Here is an 18168-nt window from a genome sequence, read left to right on the forward strand (position 1 = left end):
GTGGCTCAGTTAGTTGGAGTGTCATCCCATACACCAAATGGCTGGGGGTTCGATTCCTGGTCAGGGCACATATGGGAAGCAACCAATCTATGTCTGTCTGTCTCCCTCCCTTCTTCTCTCTCTAAAATTAATAAATATATATTTTTTAATTTTTAAATGATTTTATGTATTTATTTTTAGAGAGGGGGAAGGAGGGAGAAAGAGAGAAAGAAACATCAATGTGTGGTGCCCCTCACACACCCCCTACTGGGGACCTGGCCTGAAACCCAGGCATGAGCCCTGAGTGGGAATCAAACTGGTGACCCCTTGGTGCGCAGGCCAGCACTCAAGCCACTGAGCCACACCAGCCAGGGCTAAATTTTTTTTAATAAGTTGGGGAAATAGTGGTAAAGAAAGTATATCCAGAAATGCTTTTAATACTACTTTAAGTTATTAACCACCAAAGTAAAACAGGAACAAAAAACTTAGAAGCAATAGTCAATGAAAAACTGAGACTATTTGCCACAGGAAGTAGCAGTCACTGTGGAGTTATTTATTTATTTACTCAACTGACAACTAAGCACTAAAATACAAATTGTGTTTCTATTTAACAAAGCCGAAGACATCAACTCCTAGTAAATGGATAAATCAAATCATGTAGTAAAAATATTCTCTATCAACCTCTGAACTATATTCCCTCTTTTTATTTACTTTTTCCTTTCATAAGCTCCATGTTTCTAATCTGCACATATTAAGTAAGTTCACTTTCACTTTTGAATAAAATCAAAAAGGATAATAGCAAAGTATTTAATAAGGAAGATCGAATAGTATTTATACTCTGAACTGATATGATTCCAGCCAAAAACAAAGGAACTTTCATTTGTACACCCTTAAAAACGGGCAAACACATGACTTCCATTAAGCTTTCTGAAACACAGAAATTAGCTCACAGCCTCACACACAGGAACCCCCCAACTCTGAGATCTCCCAGTGCCCGAGAAGCTACGTCGTACACGCAAGTCAGTGCACACAGTTCGACTCCTGCTGTCCTCCCTTTAACCACCATACGTTCCCCACCCCTTTAAACTACATCCACTGGGAAATCTTTCCAATTTTCTCCAAATAATTACAAGAAATATCTGTGATATTCCTTAGTCATAATATCCAAAAAATCTTACAATTAAGTTCCTTTTTTTTAACATCCTAATCACTATTTTTTTCAGTAGAACTACCATTCCCTTAGTAAAACCCACCTCACTGCTTTTCTTCCTTTCAGATTCCCACATGTCCACGCCAAGTCCTGACGGGCTGCTGGTTCTCACTGCCGCCTGCTCCTCAGCCTGATGAACCTGCAGGGCCTCAGATCTACTCCTCTCCCTTCACCCCCACTGCCTTCACTCCTGCCACTCATACCCAAACAAGTTCTAAATAAAGCTAAGCAGTGTATCAGAATTGCCCGCCTAACTTGTTAATAAATACAGTTGTGCAGACAGAGCAGAACTATATTGCATTAGAATCTCAAAAAACTCCATTTTGTACTTCTTTATGCTCTCCCTATTCTCATACAGTAGTTCCTCAAAAGTGACTTCAATTTAAGCGAGAACGCCTTCCAAATAACCACTGTCTTGTAACACTGTAGCCCACCTCAAAGGTCAACTGTCAGACTATTTCTCCAAATATTTATTATGTAACTCAAGGTGGGCAATCACCTTTTAGTGTCAAAGAACTTTATTTGGAACATTGTTACATTCCCATTTTACTGTTTAAACAACCTTCCAAACAAGCAAGAACTGGCTGTTTGACAGCAGGTATATATGATCTCCCCAGCCTTCCCATGAGAAAGGGATTGGTTGGTCATTTCACAAACCTCTAGCATTCATTATAATAAGGCCAGTAGTACTTAAGATACTCAAACTCTGACATGAAGCCAGTTTAGACTCTATATGACAATAATACACTATGAAACACTGAAGAAAAAAATCCTTAATTATTTATTTGTTGGGGGCGGGGGTGATGCAGTGGTACTCAGATTAGAACCCCTTTCTTTTGAATTCCACAAATAACTTTCCATGCTTCCACCTTCACCCTGACAGAAAACTAATGGATTTCTAGCGGGCAACAGAGACACACCGTTCAGGAATAGAACAAGCTTCGCCATTAACCCCAGGTTGCTCAAAAGGTATGGAACAAAAATATGACTGGCACTTTTGGGAGGCCCTCAATTTGCTGAACGGGTCTCCCAGAAAGTTTCAAGGCTCCTAGCTAAGTTGACAACAGAGGTCAGGAAGTATTTTCGGGCACATCGACATAAAACCACAACTTTCAAAGGCTTATTCTGGGAAACTGTCCTGTTTGCTAGTTCTAAGTTCTGGCTGGCTTCTGTTTCCCAAGGCAAGTGATTGGTGGTTTCCTGCATTCATAAGCATTTTACTCATTTGTACTCCTACTTTTTATGTTATCTGCTATAACACCACATTTAGCAGAAGCATATGTGGCAACCATTCTTTATTACTAAGTATAGTGCTAAAACAAAGATAGAAGTTAAAGCTGTGACTCAGGAAAAGGAATTAATAAAAAAGCCCCAAGCAAATGAAGGTGTTCATATTGCCCATCACCAGCAAGGAAATGAAGAGGGCACATCTTAACTCAGAATTAGACCAACTGTCAGGTTCCAATCCCTTACTCAACTGTGAAGTTTGGCAAGCGTTATGTCCTAAAGGAAAAAGTAAATGAGAAAAAACACTGAGATAACACCAATCACAATGAAATAATTAAAATATTAGCAAGTGCCCTGACTGGTGTGGCTCAGTTGGTTGGGCATCATCCTGCAAAGTGAAAGGTGGCCAGTGCAATTCCACGCCTGGGTTGCAGGTTCAGGTCCCTGGTCAGGGGACATATGAGAGGCAACCAATTGATGTTTCTCGCCCTTTCTTTCTCCCTCCCTTCTCCTCTCTCTAAAGACGAATTAATAAAATCTTTAAAATATATATTAGTAAAAGTTGTCATCATATAAGAGAGTAAGTCCTAAGCCCTAAGATAGCTTGTACGAACAATGTTTGTACCCTTCTTAAGGGTTTGGCTGGGGTGGGGGGAGGAGGAGGGGTGGGGGGAAAATACAAACAACTGTAATTGAACAACAATAAAATAATTTTAAAAAATAAAATAATAATGGTGTGATACAGTACAGCATTTACTTTAGCAGTTTAATAGATGTTAATAGTTTTCTAAATGCTTTTGTCCCATATTTTAAAAATCCTTGTTTCTGAAAAGGTCACCATAGATTTTATTAGATTTTAAATGAAATTTTATGCACTGCTAAAGTAGTGGTGTTTGCAAAATTTTGGAATCTGGAAGAATCTTTAACATCTTGTAAATGTCAATGGTCTAATGTTTACTAAAAGTTCACATGTATACTACACATGTGGCATATGTATCCAAACACCCCAGCAAGCATGTAGTACAAAATATGCTTCGACAAAATTTGCTACTGTTCAAAAGCTCAGCATTCCAACACCTTGAAAAACAGCAGACTCAAATTTACCTTGAAATTACCAACCCACGGGGAACAGCTATATCCTGGCCTGCTAAGTGGTCTCCGTGCCCCCTCAGACTATTCAGTCATCCCCGAGCTTTCAGAATTCTCTCAGACTGCAGCATGAGTAACCTCTTTAAGATGAACATGTGATGAACTCCACAAGATACTTCTTTTGTTTTAAAATTTAAACAGTCAGATATAGTTTCAAGAAATTAAAAGCCAAAAAATATTTACATGTATCCTGATATTTACCATTTCCAATGCTCCTCATTAACTTATGAAGATTTAAGTTTTCATCTGGTTGCCGATCCCCGTGGGTGCACACAACTTCCTTCAGCATTTCCTATATGCCAAATCTGCCAGCAATGAATTCTCCTGGTTTTCTTTTACCTGACGATATTTTATTTCCCTACATTCTTGAAGGCTATTCTACTGAATCTGGAGTTATGGGTTGTTACATTTTTCTTTCAGCATTTTAAAGATTTTCTCTATGCTCTCTGGCCTCCATGAGTACTCTTCTATACAGAACATGTTTTCTTTGGCTACTTTGTAGATTTTTTCCTTTTATTTTTGGCTTTCAGCAGTTTCACCATGAAACACCTGGCTATGGTTTTCTTCATTGGGAAATCTGAAGTATGAACTGTTTTCCCATCTTGATCTTTCTTGGGGTTTGCCAACCTCATAGAATCTGTCAGTTTATGCCTTTCACAAAATTTGGGAAATTTCACCCACTTTCTTTTTTTAATTTTCCTCTTTTTAAAAAATGTATTTTATTGATTATGCCATTACAGTTGTCCCATTTCCCCCCTTCATTCCCCTCCACCCTGCACACCCCTCCTCCCACATTCCCCCCTTTAGTTCATGTCCAAGCGTCGTAAGTTCTTTAGCTTCTACATTTCCCATCCTATTCTTGCCCTCCCCCTGCCTATTTTCTACCTACCATCTATGATACTTATTCTCCGTAGCTTTTCCCCTCCTCTCCTCCTCCCACTCCCCTGTTGCTAACCCTCCTTGAGATCTTCATTTCTGTGGCTCTGCTCCTGATCTAGCTGTCTGCTTAGTTTGCTTTTGTTTTAGATGTGCTTGCTAATAACTGTGAGTTTGCTGTCTTTTTATTGTTTGTATTTTTATCTTCTTTTTCTTAGATAAGTCCCTTTAACATTTCATATCATAAGGGCTTGGTGATGATGAACTCCTTGAATCTGACTTTATCTGAGAAGCACTTTATCTGCCCTTCCATTTTAAATGAAAGCTTTGCTGGATAGAGCAATCTTGGATGTAGGTCCTTGCCTTTCATGACTTGGAATACTTCTTTCCAGCCCCTTCTTGCCTGTAAGGTCTCTTTTGAGAAATCAGCTGACAGTCTGATGGGAAGTCCTTTGTAGGTGACTGTTCCCTTATCTCTTGCTGCTTCTACAATTCTTTCCTTCATTTTAATCTTGGCTAATGTAATTATGATGTGCCTTGGTGTGTTCCTCCTTGGGTTCACCTCCTTTGGAACTCTGAGCTTCCTGGATTTCCTAGAAGTCTATTTCCTTTTCCAGATTGGGGAAGTTCTTCTTTATTATTTGTTCAAATAAGTTTTCCACTTGCTCTTCCTCTTTCCCTTTGGTATCCCTATAATTTGGATGTTAGAGCGTTTAAAGGTGTCCTGGAGGTTCCTAAGCCTCTCCTCATGTTTCTTCATTCTTTTCTGTTTGGTTGTTTTCTTCCTTCCTTCTGGTCCACTCCATTGATTTGAGTCCTAGTTTTCTTTCCATCACTATTGGTTCCCTGTGCATTTTCCTTCATTTCATTTAGTGTAGCCTTCATTTTTCATCTAATTTGCGACCAAAATCAAGCAGTTCTGTGAGCATCCTGATCACCAGTGTTTTTGAACTGTGCATCTGACAGGTTGGCTATCTCTTGGTCATTTAAAAGTACTGGCTCTGGGGCTCCAATTTGTTCTTCTGTTTGAGCCATACTTTTTTTTGTCTGGTTGCGCCTGTTATGAGGGGCGGAACCGTAGGTGTTCACCAGTTGCTGGGTTGTGACACTGTATGTTGGGGCGGGGTCAGAAAGGAAACAATGGCGCTTGCTCCACTCCCTTGGATTTCAGTCCCCTCTGCGGCTTCCCACAAGCAAATTGGGCACTTCTGGTGCTGGTTCCCGGGTGGGTGAGCTTGTGTACGTTCTAGGATTCTGTGGGTCTCTCCAACAAACTCTCCTGTGAGGCTGGGAGTCTCTCCCGGCACCTCAACCCCCTGCGAGTTTTTTCAGTCTGTGCTTTTAGGCTTTATTTCCCAGCGCTGGGGCCCTGGGTTGCGTGGTCGGTCTCACTGCTCTTTTTTTTGCCTGGTTCACCTTCACGAGAATGTGTGTCTGCAGTCAGTCAACCGACTTACGCCCTCACTGGGTCTGCTCGCTTCCTCCCTGCACCCAGTTCTGCCAACCGCCGCTTTTTCCTGCGGTAACCCCTCACTGATGGCCGCCAACTCCACCCTTCTTACCAGCCTGGATGAATGGTTCGTTGTTGTCAGACTTCAGCACAGTTCAATTTTATTTCTGTTCTGGTTGTGTTTTTGTTTCTAAATCTTTGTTGTCCTTAATTTTGCCTGTGGGGGGAAGCAGTGTTTCCACCTACACCTCCATCTTGGCCAGAAGTCCAAATTTCAGCCACTTTCAAGTATATTTTTCTGCCCTCTTCTTTATCTTCTCCTTCTAAGACACCAATTACAAGTGTTGGATTTTTTTTTAAGGATTTTGTTTATTTATCTTTAGACGAGAAGGGAAGGAGAGAGGGAGAGAAATATCAATGTATGGTTGCCTCTTGTGTGGCCCCTGCTGGGAACTGGCCTGCAACCCAGGCATGTGCCCTGACTTGGAATCGAACCGCGATCCTCTGGTTCACAGGCCTGCGCTCAATCCACCGAGCTACACCAGCCACGGGGATTTTTTAATATTATCTCCAGGTCCTTGAACATCTGCTCCTTTTTTCCTCCTACCCTTTTCCTATTCCTCATATTGAACAGTTCCTACCTATATCTCATGTATTCATTCCTTGGTCACCTACATTCTGCTATTTGGCCCGTCCAGTTCATTTTATTTCCAATATCGTATTTTTCAGTTCTAAAACACTGATTTGGTAATTTCTTAATCTTATTCTTTTTTTCCTTGTTATTCTTCTTTCATACTCATTCTTTACCAGAATATTTTCCTTTGCATCATTTCCTTTTCCTTTACTAATACACAGTTATAAAAGTTTAAAGTTTTTTCCTGCTAATCCCATTTGAGTATTTTAGGGTCAGTCTCTGTAGATTCTCTCTCTCTTTTTAAAGATTTTATTTATTTTTTTTAGACAAAATGAATAGGAGGGAGAAAGAGGAAAGGAAAATGGATGTGCAAGAGAAACAGCGACTGGTTGACTCTCATGCACCCACAACCCAGGCAAGTGCCCTGACTGGGAATACAACTGGTGACCTTTCACTTTGCAGAATGATGCCCAAGTCACTGAGCCACACCAATCAGGGCTCTGTAGATTCTTTTAACTTGAGACTAGGTTACATTTTCCTGATATTTTATATATGAACAATTTTGGATATATATCCTGGATGTTGTAAATTTTATATTGTGGAGGCTCTGGAGTCCTTTGTATTCTTTGTAAGTGTTGATTTTTTTTTTGAAGATTTTATTTACTTTTTAGAGAGAGGGGAAGAGAGGGAGAAACATCAATTGGTTGCCTCTTGCATGCACTCACTGGTAACCTGGCACACAACCCAGGCATGTGCCCTGACTAGGAATCGAACCTGCAACCTTTTGGTTTGCAAGCCAGCCTCAATCTACTAAGCCACACCAGCCAGGGCTGATTTTTACTTTTATTTTACTAGGTATGTACATTGGTTGGCTCAAACTGCAAACACTTTCTTAGGCAGATGAGATCTCAACCCAGTTCTTTTTTCTATAGCTGGGCTTCTTGAATTCTCCTCCACACATGCATAGTTCAACAGTCTGCCAACATACGGGCACAGTTCATTCACAGAGTTTGATGCTTCTCTATTTTCCAGGAATCTTCTCTTTCTTTCCAACAACTGTGATTGCCTTGAGCTTTATCTTTTGGTTCCTTAGGCCACAGAGACAGGAAGTTTTCTATCAGGATTTTAACTACTCTGTACCTGGCACAGATTGAGACTATGAAAATGAGAAATCACCCCATGTAGTTCTGTTCCTCAAGTGTCAATTCCCTTCCAGAATCTGCTTGCTTTCGGTCACTCTCAAGCCACTTCAGTTGTTTTACGTCCACCTGTCCAGATTTAATAATTGTTTTCTGCAGGAGGGTCTTGCCAGTAGGAGCTTATTCAGCCATGACCAGAATTAGACTCCATGCTTACACTTCTGAGAGTCTTCAGCCTGACTGAATAGTTCCAGGTAATGTTGAAACAGGTGGGCTGACCAAGGAAGACTAGGCAGAGTGACAAGTCTGCTGGGGTTGGAGTGAGTCTTGAGTGGCAGCTGTCCTTAACAAGATGGCTCAGCCTTCTACAAAGTGAAATGTGTACTTTTATGATTCCCTACAGTATACACTGAAAACACATTTTCCCCACACATTTCCTTTTCACACATTTTTACGTTTTATACCTCAGTCCCTCAATTTTAAAGCCCTTCAATGTCATCCAACTATTTAAGATAGAAATCAAAATATTTAACAAGTCTTATAAGGCCTACTTGATACGATCCTGCTAATGTGCACTGCACTGCGTTGAGCTATTGTCCCCCTACATCTCTGTGCACCAGATGCAATGGCATTCTTAGTTCTTCCCATCAACTGTGATCCTCACAGGGCTGTTCACATGCTGCGCCCTCCCCCTGGAATGCCCTTACCCCTTTTCATCTAGATATCTGCTTACCCTGAAGATCTCAATCCGAATGCCAGTCGCCTAGGGAATCACTCCCTGAGCTCGCAGACTCGGTCATGTTCCCTCACTGTACACTACTCTCCTAAAATCTTGTAACTTCTTTATACCACTTACCACAAGTATGACTATTTCTGAGGCAGGCAGTAGAGCAGCAGTTCGTAACTACACCAAACCCAATACCCTTTTTTCTTAAAATAGTATATGGGTATCTGAATTTACACATAAATGGGGGATTATTATAATTCACAGTGTGCTCATCAGCCAGTTTCCCCAACTGTCACCACATAATTTTTTCTTTAAAGATATTTTTGTACCTTCCTTTTATTATAAATATTTTGTAATAACTCCTTTGCCTTCCTGAAGTGAAATTCAGGGCTACTGTAAATTACCACATGTAAAAATTTAAATGTCAATATAATGTGCTAACTATAATAAAAATGAAAAGCAATTTATCATAAAATACCTGTATTTCCACACAAATGCGTGGGTAAGATAAGATATTAGATAAGACTGTGAATGACCACTACAAGCTGATATAAGTGTGTCATATTATTGATAAAAACACCTGAATACCACTGCTGTGATACAATTTTCCAAAACAGTGGCCAACCCTTGACAAACTTTCTGAGACAAAGGAAGCATAGTCTCTTGATCTATGCGATAACTATGCTCTCTGCCAAAAATACTATGTGTTTATATGTAAAATCAATTTGGTTCTAGGCTCAGATAATCATAAAGAGTTTGTTGTTGTTGTTTTTTAACCTACATGAACATCCTCAAGGACATCTGAGAGCAGAGCAAGATGTGGAACAATTTTTTACTGTACAGGACTGTTCTTACATGGCCTGAAGTCTAACATTCCTGATCTTCATCCACTGAAGTCTGTGTCACCCTCCCAATTATTTTGAAACCAAAAAACATGCCCATAAATTCCCAAACCTTCCCGGGGGATGATCCTAAACTCATCGAAAACTACTGCATTAGAGTAAAGGAAGAGAGCAAAATCCATGCAGCCAGATAGCCTGTGTTTAAGACTGGGCTCTATCCATTTACTATCTGTGTGTCTTGAGCAAGTAATTAATCTTCTGTGCTTCAGTTTCCATATTTATAAAATAAAAATAGTATCAGTATCAATGTCACAGGGCTGTAATGAGGAATTAGAAAATCCATATAAAGTATTTTACACAGAGCAGGTATTAAATCTTTGCTATATTTGGTTATCAGTATAATTATTTGCTTAATGACTACCTCTCCCAGTAGAGTGTAAGCTCCATGACAGCCAGCAGGAACATCTACCTTGTTCATCATTTTCTTCCTACTACCTGACACACCCTCTGGTATAAAGAAGGTATTCAACATTTGTAGAATGAATAAATACAAATTAGCAAGACGTTTGAAACAGAAACAATAAAAACTAAAATGTAACAACTGGTATCAATTTAGGTTATACTACTAAGACACTTCTATACTTGAACGTCGTAATTTACACAGATCACACACACACACACACACAGCCAAGAGCCTGGTTGACAGTCACTGCCTCTGGGGAAGGAATGGAGGGTCTGGCATTCAGGGATTTACTTTTCACTGTAGACCCTCTGTATTTCCCAAAATTTAAGCTATAATATACATATATTCTTTAATTTTTTTTAATTATGTTTTTTTTAAACAAAAACTTTATGCCTAAGAACCAAGACTACATATGGTTCCATGTACAGAGCTTTTCTGGAGCTTCAGAAAGCACCAATAAGTTTGGCTTTCACACATTCTGAACTTTCAGAATGGCCCATTATATACTATGGTCTACATAGATCTACACGATTTAATAGTAATCCAGAAAATCTGATGTCATTAGATACTGATTACCTATTCAAAAAGATACAAAGAAGGACAAACTTACAGAACAATTTTACATTTATATACCAGTTTATACTTTATAAATACGGTGGAAAAAAGCATGACAATGGAATTAAACAAAAAACACTCAAGAAGTCTACCAAATTGGAGTAAATTTTAATCTCTCCAAACATCAAACTCCTCTTTTGTAAAATAAGAATAGCCCTGACTGGTGTGGCTCAGTGGGTTGGGTGTCTTCCAGCAAACTGAATGGTCATCAGTTTGATTCTGATCAGAATACATGCCTGGGATGCAGATCAGGTCCCCGGTTGGGGGTGTGCAAGACCACACAACCCACTGATGCTTCTCTTGGACATCAATGTTTTTCTCCCTCTTTCCTCCTCCCTTACCTTCTCTAAAAATAAATAAATAAAATTAAAAAAAAAATTTTTAATGAGAATACTCATTTTTCAGAGATTTAGTTTAAATATTTTTTAAAAAAAGCAGCAGTAGCAATTTCTTGCAGTGACCTCTGTCTTTTTAAAGGTAATTATATTTTGATTGGGTAATACTAGTTGTTTTAAAATTTAAAAGCTACAAAATGGCTTACACTTATTTCAAGGGAGAAATGCAACATCCTAATGGAGGGTGCAGACTCAGACTTACCACCTGAACCCGACAATCGCCTGCAGCATCACTACTGGAGAAAAACCAGTGTGTGCAGCACGGCCTATGACATCGTCCCCAAAACGTTGGACCTGAATCTAGTTAAGTATTTAGCTCTATCTTCTACTTCATATTAACAAATTAAATGATATAGTTAGGAATCAATCAGATAAATCCAGATAACTAACCAGGTCTCTTCAACCAGTCATGTTGCAAAAAGGAGAAAGGAGAAAAGAGAAAAAAAATTAACTATTCTAGACTTTAAAAGACTTTGAGACATAACCCAAGTGCAATGAATAGATTTAACTGGAAATCAAATAAAAATAGTTGAAAAAGAGGGACACACTGTGAAAAATTTTAAGGGTTGGCTATTAGGTAATGTAGAGGAATTATTCAGGGATTATGATATTGAATCATGCAGAAAATGTTATTTTAATCAGATACATATATAAAGTACTCGAGATGAAATGTCAGTGTCTTACAAGCATTCAAGGCCAGACAGGTTTGCACAGGATTTGGGCAGACGGAAGAACATACACGGAGCGGTGGGAATGCCTGACATGCCTTTATCCTGGGGTGGGGTGGTCCACTCATGCTGTAATCCGACTGTTGCACCAAGAGAAGTCCCAACCCCCTTATACACTGAATGCACACAAAGCCCACAAGGTGCCAAGATATTACATAACAAAGCATGATTCCGTGCATGTGGGCCCATTCCCACGCTTATGGGAATACTGCTTATCAGGCCCAATGAGGGAGCCTGACTGACTCCATTTACCCCACAGTCAGGAATAAAGGCAAAGAGAACGAAATATTAATAGACTTTAAAATCTGAGTGACCTATTTACAGGGGTTCAATATGGTATTTCCTCCACTTTTCTGAGTTTAGTTTCCATGCTAAAAAAAAGTTTAGAAGCTTACAGAGAAAATTACTCTCCTTCTACTCCTGTTTCCCAGCCACCTCCAGCCACTGTTAACAGTTTATATATTCTTTCCGAAATATTCTATGCATATATATGCAAATACATATGTACTTTTCAGAACCACCAGTAGTTGTACACCCTCTTGTTTTCCCACTTACTATATCTTAGAGACCACTCATTATTAACACACAGAGAACCGCCTCACTTTTTTTAAAAATCATGTTCCTTTATGAGCCAAATAACCACAAAAAATGTTTGGTTTTATCGTCCCACATTTCTTAAAGGAGTTGTTATAATGGTTGTTTTGCAGTTACTTTCATGGACACCTTAAATGAAAAAATTCTTTTAAGATTTAAATTATAACAGCCTATACTTACGTAACACATCATCAGACGCTATTCTAAAAGCTTTACATATATAAATTCATTTAATCAAATCAACTCTTTCAACCTAGGAAATCAAGTCTTATTATGTTCATTTAATATACAAGGAAACTAATGTGCAGGATAGTTGACTGATGTGCCCTCGAACACAGACCTTGTAAACAGCAGAGCAGAATTTATATCCAGCAATCTGGTTTAGAGCTCACATCAACTGCATCATTTTAGGTTGCTAGAGTCTTATAACGTTTTTTTCACTTCTACTTTGTTTTTATTTTATCTAATTGGCTTTAAATAATTTTTACTTTTCAGTAACATTTGGTATACAATACATTAGTTTCAGGTGTACAACCCAATGATTAGGCATCATATAACTTACTAAGTTATCGCCCTGATAAATCTACTACCCATTGACACCATACAGTATATTAACTATATTCCCTATTCTGTACTTTACATCCCCATGACCATTCCTCCTCAAGTTTTTCAATTCTTTCTTCTTGTTGCTATTCTGAGTGTTGTCTGCATATCTCCAAATCTCTGATTACTTCATCTACTCTACTTCATCAACTCTACCAAACTTTTTTAAAGATTTTTTAAATTTAGGGCTTCAGCCCAAGATGAAGGAGTAGACAGATATGCTTTGCTTCCTCACACAACCAAAAAGAAGGATAACAACTAATTTAAAAACAAAAACCAACCAAAACTGCCAGAAAATCGAACTGTATGGAAGTCCAACAACCAAGGAGTTAAAGAAGAAACATTCATCCAGACTTGTAGGAGGGGGGCAGGACAGGCAGCTGGAGCAGAGAGGACCTGCAGCAACGTGACTGACCCAGCAGGTAAGGCGGCAGCTGGCAGACCAGAGGGTCCCACATTCAAGTGTGGACAAGCCAGGAGGAACAAGTGGGGAGCAAGAGTGACTGCACAATCCGGGGTTCCAGCCCTTCTAGAAAACTAAAGCCTCAAAACGTCTGGCTATAAAATCCTGTAGGGGTTGTGGCAGCATGAGAAACTCCCAGTCTCACAGGAGAGTCTGTTGGAGGGAGCCACAGGGTCCTAGAATATATACCAGCCCTGGCAGACAGGTGGGTTGCCGGTTGCCTGGCCCTGGCCAATACCTAAAGCTCCACCCCTTACAATGTAACAGGTGCATCAAGATAAACAAATATGGCTCAAATGAAATAAGAGATCAAAACTCCAGAAAAAGAACTAAGTGACGAAGAGATAGCCAACCTATCAGATGCAGAGTTCAAAACACTGATAATCAATCAGGATGCTCACAGAAATGGTCAAGTATGGTCACAAAATGGAGGAAAAAGTGAAGACTATGCAAAGTGAAATAAAGAAAAGTATACAGAGAACCAATAGTGAAGGGAAGGAAACCGGGACTCAAATCAAAGATTTGGAAGAGAAGGAAGGGATAAATTTTCAACTGGAACAGAAGAAAGAAAAATTCAAACAAAATGAAGAGAGGTTTAGGAACCTCTTGGACAACTTTAAATGTTCCAAAATCTGAATCACAGGGGTGGTAGAAGGAGAAGAGGAAGAGCAAGAATTTGAAAGCTTATTTGGAAAAAATAATAAAGAATTTCCCCAATATAGCAATGAAACTAGACATGCAAGTCCAGGAAACTCAGAGAGTCCCAAAGCAGTTGGATCCAAGGAGGAACACAACAAGACACATCTTAATTAAATTACCCAAGATTAAAGATAAAGAGAGAGAATCTTAAAAGCAGCAAGAGAAAAAGAGACAGTTACCTACAAAGGAGTTCCCACAAGACTATCAACTGATTTCTCAAAAGAAACCTTACAGGCAAGAAGGGGCTGGAAAGAAGTATTCAAAGTCATGAAAGGCAAGGCCCTACATCCGAAATTACTCTATCCAGCAAAGCTATTATTTAGAGTGGAAGGTCAGATAAAGTGCTTCTCAGATAAGGTCAAGTTAAAGGAGTTCATACTCACCCAGCCTTTATTATACGAAATGTTAAAGAGACTCATCTAAGAAAAAGATGATCAAAACTATGAACACTAAAATGACAAGAAACTCACAACTATCAACAATTGAATCTAAAAAACAAAAACTAAATAAACCACTATAACAGGAACAGAATCATACAAATGGAGCTCACATGGGGGGTTATCAGCAGTGAGGAGGCAGGGGAAGAATGGGAGAAAAGGTACAGGAAATAAGAAGCATAAGTGGTAGGTACAGAATAGTCAGGGGAAGATAAAAAATAGTATAGGAAATGGAGAAGCCAAAGAACTTATATGTACAACCCATGGACATGAACTAAGAGGGGGGAATGCTGGAAGGAAGGGGGTGCAGGGGGATAAAGGAGAGAGAAAAGGGGGACAACTGTAATAGCATAATCAATAATACATACTTTTTAAAAGATTTTTTATTTTTATTTTTTAAAGAGAGGGCATGGGAGGGAGAAAGAGAGAAAGAGATTTGGTCATCTCTCCTATGGTCCCAACCAGGGACCAGGCCCCAACACCCAGGGCATTTGCCCTTACCAGGAACTGAACTGACAACCTTTCAGTACAAGGGACACTGTCCAATCCACTGATCCACACAAGTCAGGGCTACCAATTTGTACTTCTTAATCCTTTCGCATTTTGCACCCATTCCCCCAACCCCCTTAAATTTGGCAACATCAAAATGTTCTCTGTATCTAGGAGTGTGTTTCCATTCTGCTTGTTTTGGTTTTTTTTTTAGATTCCACATATAAGTGAAATCATGGGGCATTTGTCTTCCTCTATTTGTTTTACTTAACATAATACCCTCTGGGTTCACCCTTGTTGCAGATGGCAAGATTTCATTATTTAAATTAATTGCTGATAGATATGTATGTACTGCCATTTATTATTCATATTTATTTTTCTTCTTAAAAATGTTTTCTTGCATTTCAATGCATCGGGTTTTTTTTTTTTTAAGATTTTAGTTATTTTTAGAGAGAGGGAAAGGTAGGAAGAAAGGGAAATACCAACATGTGGTTGCCTCACACACCCTCTTCTGGGGACCTGGCCTGCAACCCATGCATGTGCTCTGACTGGGAATTTCATGTAACCCCATTACGTCTTCTTTGATTGTAATGTATAAAATAAGGTGAAAAACCACTATTTTTCCTGAGCAATTTCTCAATCCATGGATGTTTTGCTTCCTGGTAATTGTTGCCAGTTTGCCTCAAATAAACGCATAAAAATTCTTACAGGTGTGGACATTTCTGTTATGTTGGCAGACCCAAGTGTATCTTCCACATGTGGTAGGTACTCAATAAATCCAAGTTTAATCTAAATATTATCTTCCATTGTTTTATTTACTACCGAGCTTGAGAACAGGGCTTAAAACAAATTCTAAGGTTTCCCATGGAGTTCAGAACAGTACGAGTCTCTTACTAAGTGCTGAAAAGTTATTTTGGCTTGAGTTAATTATATATAAACTATTATAGTGAACAAAGCACTCATTGCTGGGAAGGAGAAAATTTTGCCCTTAACTAATATGGCAGTCGCAAGTTGCTAAGAGACATCTCAAACTTTCCAAAATGACTTAATCTCAGACTTTCAAAAAATGATTCTGACTCTCAAAAACGATTAAATGAAGCAGACTGAAGGGACAATGGGATACAAAGCATTCTCTCCATAATTATGCACCGAGACTCGGACTAAATATTAAATGGACACATAGTAACCACTCCATAATTCAATTATGAAGACGCACGCCACAGGGAGAGACAAGGGAAGGAGGAAGAACAGAGGCTGTCAGTCAGGAGAGGTCAAAAAGTGTCCCTGGCCTGAGACCCACAGACCTTTAAGCACTTGGACGTATGGAGTACGGGCCGCGCCTGGGGCCTAAGGAGGTGAGCCGCCTTCCCTAAAGGTCATGGAACTGCAGCCACGTTATCTGCCGCGGCGGAAAGCAACAGTGGAACGCCCCCGCAAGAATCTGTACCCTGAAGCCAGAGGCACCTCTGGCCAGTAAACCCGCTCAGGCTCCTGAACAGGGGACGACCAGGCTGCCCCGGCACCGCAGCCCGCTGGAGTAGAGACCCGGCCGCGTCCTGCAGCACCAACCTCCCTAAGGGGCAGACCCCCGGACCCTTGGGCTCCCATAGGCCTCAATGCAGCCCGGACCCCAGATACTCACACTCACAGCCGACCCCTCTTACTCCATCAGGCCACCGACACCTGGGCGAGGGAGCTTCCCGATGCCCCCTCCGTCTCGGGTCGGCGGCCCGCTCCCGACCCACTCCCAGCCCGCTCCCCGCCGGGCGCCACCGCCGCCGACGCCCCCGCCAGCGCGCAGGCGCACAGAGCAAACATCGCGCTCTTTTTTTTTTTTTTTCCTCTTTGCCCTGTGGTTTTCTCAATCTAGCTTTATTTGAACACGCGGTAGTGAACAACGGACACAAGGGAAAGGCTTTACTCAAAAAAATCTTTCTCCCTCTCTCCCTCTCCCGTTCTAAAACTCAATAAATTAAAAAAATAATAAATAAAAATTACCAAATTTTTTTTTTAAAGATCGGAAGACGCTCAAAGGCACCCTGGCTTGTGGAAGACAGCCCGCTGCACCGGGCACTCCTGTGATCAGCCTCCCTGGCTACTTTTTCATTCTCTTTCCTATCAGTATTTATAGACTTCCTTCTTGCTCTTACTCTTTTCTTAAGTCTCCACCATTCCCTTTAGGTAGTGGCAACGGTTTCAGCTAAATTTCCAACCTCCCCTTCCTTGTAAAACAGGAAATTTAACGCTTAATGGAAGTTTAAAAAAACCTGTAGAACAGACAGACCTGAGTTCAAATGTTGACCTAGGCACTCATTTGTGACTTTGGACAAAGTAACAAGTTCTCATGGAACTTCAATTTCCTCAGAGTTAAAATTAAAATTTTCTTATTTCTCAGAGTGTTACTAGTTTTGGGTGAGTAGACAATCTTATGTTTATAGGACAACCAAATCCTATGATTATAGTCTTATTAATACTTATTGTTTATATTTTTATTAAACATAGCTTATATTGATTCCCACTGGATACTAGTGACTAAAACTAGTTGGATAAACCAAAGTACATTAAAGTTGATAATAGTGTGAAATGTTACTCCTCCTATATTATTGAGCCTCTAATTATATCTATGTTTAACAGGACCTTCAGTGCCTCAAAGTAAGCAGCTCCCTCCAGCTATGTGTAAATCCAGATTTGCTTCTAGAGGGTTAAACAACTATTCCAATTCTGTATTTGTGACATCACAAGTCCTTGAAATACTTGAGGCCTAAGGTATGCTGCTCAACCTACTCTCCTTTTTAAAGACATGCAGTGGAAGAACTGCTATACCTATAAGCTTGGGGCCATAATCCAAGGGAAAGCTTATAGAAGACCACAGTCAGCTGTTGGTGAACATCAAGGTAATCCTAGATCATGGTTTCTCAACCTTGGCACTATTGACAATGTGGAGATAGTTCTGCGCTGTATTGTGAATTGCAGGACATTTAACAGCATCCCTAGGCACTAGATGTTTCTAGTGCCCCCCTTACATCTCTCATCTGCCCACTCCTATCATCTCAACAATCAGAAATGTCTCCAAACATTGGCAAATGTCCCCTAGAAGGCAAAAATGTCCCTGGTTAAGAACCATAGCATTGTTCATCAGTAACCATTGCAACCCTAAATGAACTCAACCATACATTTTCTCCAATTCTAACCTCAAAAAAGTGACTACTGCTTGAAAAAGCCACACAGGAGAGCAGAACAAGTGAGTTCATTTTACCGATTGTATACAGGTCCTCAACACTGTTTACTAGTCCTATTATTTTTCTCTGGCCAACTTGCTCTATTATTTTCTACAGTATTCCAAATCTTCTCCACTTCCCTTAAAACTCCCAACCTCTTTTTTTTAATCAAGAGTTTCACAGAGAAAACAGAGGTCACCAAATGAGAACTTCTTTAACTTCCTCTTACAA

At 39.9% G+C, this 18168-nt stretch overlaps 1 protein-coding gene across 3 annotated transcripts in view; it reads right to left on the reverse strand.

Annotated features, from left to right (window-relative positions):
* Window positions 1-16509, reverse strand: part of ZNF106 (zinc finger protein 106) — a 62922-nt gene extending 46413 nt beyond the window's left edge. For all 3 annotated transcript variants that reach the window (XM_037161832.2, XM_037161831.2, XM_037161830.2), the window contains exon 1: window positions 16362-16509. The gene's annotated coding sequence lies outside the window, so the exon portion shown is untranslated. The remainder of the gene's footprint in view (window positions 1-16361) is intronic.
* Between the last annotated feature and the right edge of the window lie 1659 nt (window positions 16510-18168).

This window comes from Artibeus jamaicensis, unplaced genomic scaffold (assembly GCF_021234435.1).
Source record: "Artibeus jamaicensis isolate MK-2021 breed Jamaican fruit bat unplaced genomic scaffold, CSHL_Jam_final contig_1132, whole genome shotgun sequence".
NCBI classification, from domain to species: domain Eukaryota; kingdom Metazoa; phylum Chordata; class Mammalia; order Chiroptera; family Phyllostomidae; genus Artibeus; species Artibeus jamaicensis.